Below are 6,353 nucleotides of genomic sequence, written 5' to 3' on the forward strand. Positions count from 1 at the left end.
TAAAAATTAAAATAAAAAATAAAATAAATTAAAAAAAATCATTTCCACTGGCCTCTCTCTCCAATGAATAGATCCCTGGTTATTCATCTTGAATACTCATATTCTTGTGAAATGCAAGGGAACATTTTCCCTCCCTACCTGATTTCTCTCTTAGGAAGAAGATACAGCAATGGATTTAAAGACATATGTTGTCATGTTTATATATTCAGCCTTTTATTTTTCTCTCTTCATTGTGTCATTATCTTCTAGAACCATTATTATTTCACAGCATAGGAAGTGGAATGTTTCATAATTACATATGCTGGATGGATCCACCCTATTTTATATTTTTTTATCTGTTTATATCTTTCTCTGTCTTCCTTGATTATTATAAATACTGAATGATATAGTGAATATGAAAGTGCTTCAAATCCATCAAGTTACATAATCATAAATATTTATTATAAGAAGTCCCTGGGAAGATTGTATCTTCCTTTTTTCATATCTAATCACTCAAATTCTCTTCCTAATATTAAATTAAAATATGTCTTTTCCCTACCTTGTTGAGAAGCTATTGATAAAACTTCCCCTGAAAGAGTGTGTGGGAATCCTCATATAGGGAAATTTCTAAGGAGCAGGATCCTTAACATTCCTAGAAATCCAAGAAAATATTTACATTTGGATCCTACTTCTTTATCTCAAATCATTCTATCAGTGTTCATGCCTCCGAATTAATTGCTAACACAGTAGGCCAGAATAAATATCTCATTATCCATTTCTTTGAACTAGGCATGGGAAATCACTAACTTACTCAGTCAAGACCATCAGACATGCAGAGCCCAATAAAAACCTGGAAAGAGAAAACACAAAATCTGATAATTCATAAATATATTCAATTTTATTAGCAGTACATGCAATCTTTACTATAACATTAGCCAAGACAAAACATGACATTCAATGCTGGCTAGCATGTGTGAGGTTATCATCCACCATTTGCTGGAAAGTAAGCATATTCAATCTTTTCATGAAGCACTTTACAAATGTGTGCCAAAGGCTTCTAAAATGTTCTCTTTTTTTGAACTGGTAATTATAGTTGAATGACTTTCTTCTAGGGAAAGCAATCTAAAACTCAGGCAAAGATTTATGATAATGCATTATTTATATCATAAAAATTTAAGAATGAAATTAAATTTTCAACAATAGAGGAATAATGAAAATAATAGTTTATTCCATACAATGAAACATTGTTCAAACATTAGAATTATGTTTACAGAGCATTTCAATGAGATAGGGGAAATTATCTGGAATAATTGGCCTCCCTATCTCCAGTGGAAGCAATCTCCTGACCCTCTGGAGAAGTGATTTGTGCCCTCCCAGTAAAAGCACTTCTCTCCTCCACCCCAGTGGTGGCAGCCTCTTTACTTCCATTGGGGAGGATTAACCATCCTTTACCTGAGGAAATGGTGATGGCCACCATTTACCATGCAAGACAATGCAGATTTTCCGTAGGACCCATCTCCAATAGTTCTTTTTGCTTCTGGACCATAACTAGACTGAAGTCATATCAGACCCCTGAAGGGGTGGTATAAAGTGTACTCCATGAGGAGGTGTGTTACAATACAAAAGAACTACTTTGTGTTTTCTAATTAATTCAGACAAAAGTCCAGGGAACATGTGTGGAAATTCATATTAAGGGTATAGAATATTGGTGGAATGAACATAAAGTTCAAGGGGCACCTGGGTGGCTTAGTTGGTTAAGCGTCCGACTTCGGCTCAAGTCATGATCTTGGGGTTGGTGGGTACAAGCCCCACATTAGTCTCTGTGCTGACAGTTTGGAGCCTGGAGCCTGCTTCAGATTCTGTGTCTTCCTCTATCTCTGTCCCTCTCCTGCTCATGCTCTGTGTCTCTCTCTCTCTTTCAAAAATAAACGTAAAAAAAAATAAAGTTCGATATGGCCAAATTTAGCGATATGTGCTCACTAACTAGAGTTTCTGCACTTAATGTAGAAGTTTGGAAAATTAGAAAGAGCTTTAACAGTTTATTTTATGGGTTAACTGAAACATGGCCCTAAAGTTGATCCATGTTGAGTAAATTAGAAATGCCAGATCTGCTCTGGATTAATGTAGAGGAAGGAATTCAAAGGCTTAGGGAAATTATAATATTAGACAGGATATATCGTCTAAGGGCACCACCTACATTGAAAGGGTCTTGAACATACCTTTTACCCCTACTGTAAGAATTAAAGTTGTGATAGGAACCTCAGCATTCTTAAAAGGCTCTGTGATTACTCTTCTCTGGAGGTCAGACCTCACAGTAGAAATTGCAGTTATTTAATATAAAAACCCAAACACAACAGCAGTTATTGACTCTCAGGGTCAGGCATCAAGGGAAGCACTCAACTGTTAAAGGCAAGGTGGGCATGGTTACTGTATTGGATACTAGAGTCAAAGTTGCAGTCAGAATAGTCTGAAACACCCAGACCCATGAAGTTGGCTAATTGATCATGGTGTTCTTAGAAGTGAAATAAGATCCATAGATGCATACAAGTTCTAGGTCAAATAAATAAAAGTTTAATCTGAAAAATAAAATAGAGAGCCATGGTAGCACATTCAATTCCAGACTTCAGCCAGCTTATAGGCCAAGAACTCCTTAAAGAAGGACCATGGTACATCACCAAAAAAAAATATATGTAGTCTTCCTCCAAGTCTTCTTCAAAGGGATATATGGATTTTTAGCAGAGTAACTGTACATTAGGGAAAAGGAAATAATTAGACATTTGGGCTACTTTTGGACACTAGCTTTGAGCTGATTCTAATTCCAGGAGATCCAGAATGTCACTATGGTCCATGAGTCAGAGAAGAGGCTTATGGACATCAGGTGATCAATGTAATTTTGGCTAGTTCATCTCATAGTGGGCCCACTGGGTTCCTGAATCCCACTGGAGATGGTTATTTCTCCAGTTCTGGAATGCATAATTGAAATGTACACACTCACTAGCTGGCAGAATCTGCACATTGTTTCCCTGTAATTGGTAAGGCCAAGGGGAACATATTATAACTGCCACTACATAAGAAAATAGTAGATCAAAAGCAATGCTGCAATTCTGATTTCAGTATTGAGAAATTTCAGATATTAGTAATACCATAAAGAACTTGAAAAATGCAGGGTTGATGATTTTCAGCACAAACCCATTCAACCTCCCAGTGAGGTCTGTGTGGAGAGGCAAGATGGATCTTGGAAATGACAGTGGATTATGGTGAACTTTACAAGGTAGTGACTCCAATTGCAGCTATTGTATCAGATGTGGTTTCATTGTTTGAGCAAATTACCATATCTCTTAGTATTTGGTATGTTTTTATTAATTTGGCATATGACTTTTTCTCCATTCCTGCTAATAAATCCACCAAAAGTGGATAGACCACCCTGAACAGGCAAAAATCATAAAGATATTTGAGTCCTGTGAATGTGCACCATATCGTGACCTCAGCTGAGGAGGATTTTAGTTGTCAAGTGGATTGTGTGGTGCATTCTGTGGGTGCCAGTTGGCCTCTTTCTGCAACTACTAGTGTCATCACCCAAAGGCTCTTGAACAAAGTGGAAGGGGTGAATGTCAGCAACATGGACTTCCAATTACCAAGTCTGACCTGGCTATGACCCTGCTGAGTGCTAATCTGTCAGCAGGAGAGACTAACCTGAGTCCCTTCTATGGCATCATTCCCTGTGTGGTCAGCCAGCTCTCTGGTGAAGGATTGATTAAATTGGACCACTGCTATCATGGAAGGGACAGCATTTTGTTTTTACTGGAATAGACACTTATTCTGTGTTTGGATCTGCCTTCCCTGAATGCAATGTTCCTGCCAAAATGACCACTTGCAGATTTCCAGAACACCTTATCCACATTGTGATAGACCACAAATCATTACTTCTGATCAAGGAGCTCACTTCACACCAGGAGAATGATGGCAAGAGGCTCAGGCTCATGGAATTCACTGATCTCATTATATTCCCCACCATCTTGGCTGGACAGAATGGTGGAATGGTGTCTGTAAGACTGAGTTAAAATTAAAGTTGTTAATGGGTCCACCTACACTTGTTCCTCAAGAACAACATTAATCACAAGAATTCTCATCCTTTCATTAGCTGAGGACAAACCTGACATGAATATTTAAGAGAATGGGCAACATAGCAAGGCATACCTTCTAAGAACTGCTAAATTTATCAATTCCCTTCATAAATTAGGCTACTTACACCAGACATTCTACTTTCTGTGCTGTACTACTCAGAATACCATTTAGCAATAAATTAGCCTTTGGTAGAAAATCTCCTGTGGGCTTTACTTGTTTGAGCTTTTAATTAAATTGCTGAAAGCAAACAATAATTTGCACCATATTTTATGAGACTGTTCATTCCACAAAACAATTAATCTAGCTCCTGCTTTTAACTGTAAACCATCTCTCTCAACAAAAATGTTTTTTTGCTCTTCTCTATCACAAATAATAGTAAAGAGAATATTCTTAGACAAAATTCCATTATAACAATGAAGATAGAAAAGATGAACTTTTTTTGAAAATATTGTAAAATATAGTTTTGTTTTTACCTGAAGCCAGTCTCCACGTTCAATATCTCCAAATGCCTTGATTTTTTCTTTTGCATTATTTGCACTTTCTATTTAATAATAAACAGCACTTAATAATTCAAGGAAAAGTCTCTAAAAAAGTGACTTCAGAATTAAAATATGAATACCCATGCAAAACAATACATGGTTTGGGTTGAGCTGATTTTAAAAAAATGACTAAAAGTATCACATAATACCAGACATGATCAAAGCATCAAATCTTTTTTATTTTTTTACAAATAGTTTATTGTCAAATTAGTTTCCACATAACACTCAGTGCTCATCCCCACAAGTGTCCTCCTCCATGCCCATTCCCCCTCCACCCCACATCCATCAGTCCTCAGTTTTTGTCAGCATTCAAGAGTCTCTCATGGTTTGCCTCTCTCCCTTTCCCCCACCATTTCCACCCTTCTTCTCCCCCTTGGTCCTCCGTCAAGTTCCTCCTAATCCTCCTATACGTGCAAACATATGATATTTGTCCTTCTCTGCCTGACTTATTTCGCTCAGCATAACACCCTCAAGGTCCATCCATGTTGCTACACATGGCCAGATTTCATTCTTTCTCATTGCCATGTAGTATTCCATGGTATAGATAAACCACATCTTCTTGATCCATTCATCTGTTGATGGACACTTAGGCTCTTTCCATGTTTTAGCTATTGTGGAGAGTGCTGCTATGAACATTGGGGTACATGTGCTCCTATGCATCAGCATTTCTGTATCCCTTGGGTAAATTCCTAGCAGCAAAGCATCAAATCTTATTTTTTTTTAATGTTTTATTTGTTTCTAGGAAAGAGACAGAGAGAGAGACAGCGTGAGCAGGGGAGGGCCAGAGAAAGAGGGAGTCACACACTGAAACAGGCTCCAGGCTCTGAGCTGGCAGTCAGCACAGAGCCCGACGTGGGGCTCGAACCCACGAACCGTGAGATCATGGCCTAAGCGAAAGTCGGACGCTTAACCGACTAAGCCACACAGGCGCCCCAACAAAGCATCAAATCTTAATTTGACAAGTGAAATTCCTTCTGGATGTAAATCATGTATTGTGTTCAAACATATTAACACTTTACTATGTTGCACTCTCTCTCAAATATTCGTGTCAGGTTTGTCCTCAGGTAATGAGAGGATAGAAGTTCTTGTGATTAAATGTTATTTTTGAGGAACAAGGGTAGGCGGGCCCATTAACAATAATAAGACACACAGAAAGCAGCCTACCTTTACCCATCGTTAGTCCCCAAGATGGTACTGATAAATGTTATATGATTCTTCCTATTTAAGCTATTTCTCACTGATAATATTTCAAGGATTGTTGGAAGTTCATTACAGAAAAAAAACTTGAAAACATGATTCATTTCAAATAAATCTGCAGAATGGAATAGTGAAATTGTGTGTATTTACTCATTTATATAACATTATCTACACCAGGCCTACATCAGGTAATAGTATGCATCAACATGATCTATAAAAAAGTGGCAGAGAAGATCTAAGAATATAGGCTTGAGAAAACTCAAAAAATCCTGAAACTGAAGTAAATTAAGCAATATATTTAAGACAAAAAATATAATGAGACATAGATGTATTAATGATATAGGTATCATTCAAAATAAATAAGCATTGTTATTTCTTTTTTGACACAATTTTATTTTTATTTTGTTTGTTTAATTAATTAATTTTTGAGAGAGAAGGAGCATGCCAGTGAGTGAGGTACAGGTGAGGGTGGAAGGGTGTAGTTCCCAGAGCAGGGTTCAAACTCATCCAAAG

Source organism: Hyaena hyaena, unplaced genomic scaffold (genome assembly GCF_003009895.1).
Source record: "Hyaena hyaena isolate Hyena2069 unplaced genomic scaffold, ASM300989v1 scaffold_1120, whole genome shotgun sequence".
Classification (NCBI taxonomy): Eukaryota; Metazoa; Chordata; class Mammalia; order Carnivora; family Hyaenidae; genus Hyaena; species Hyaena hyaena.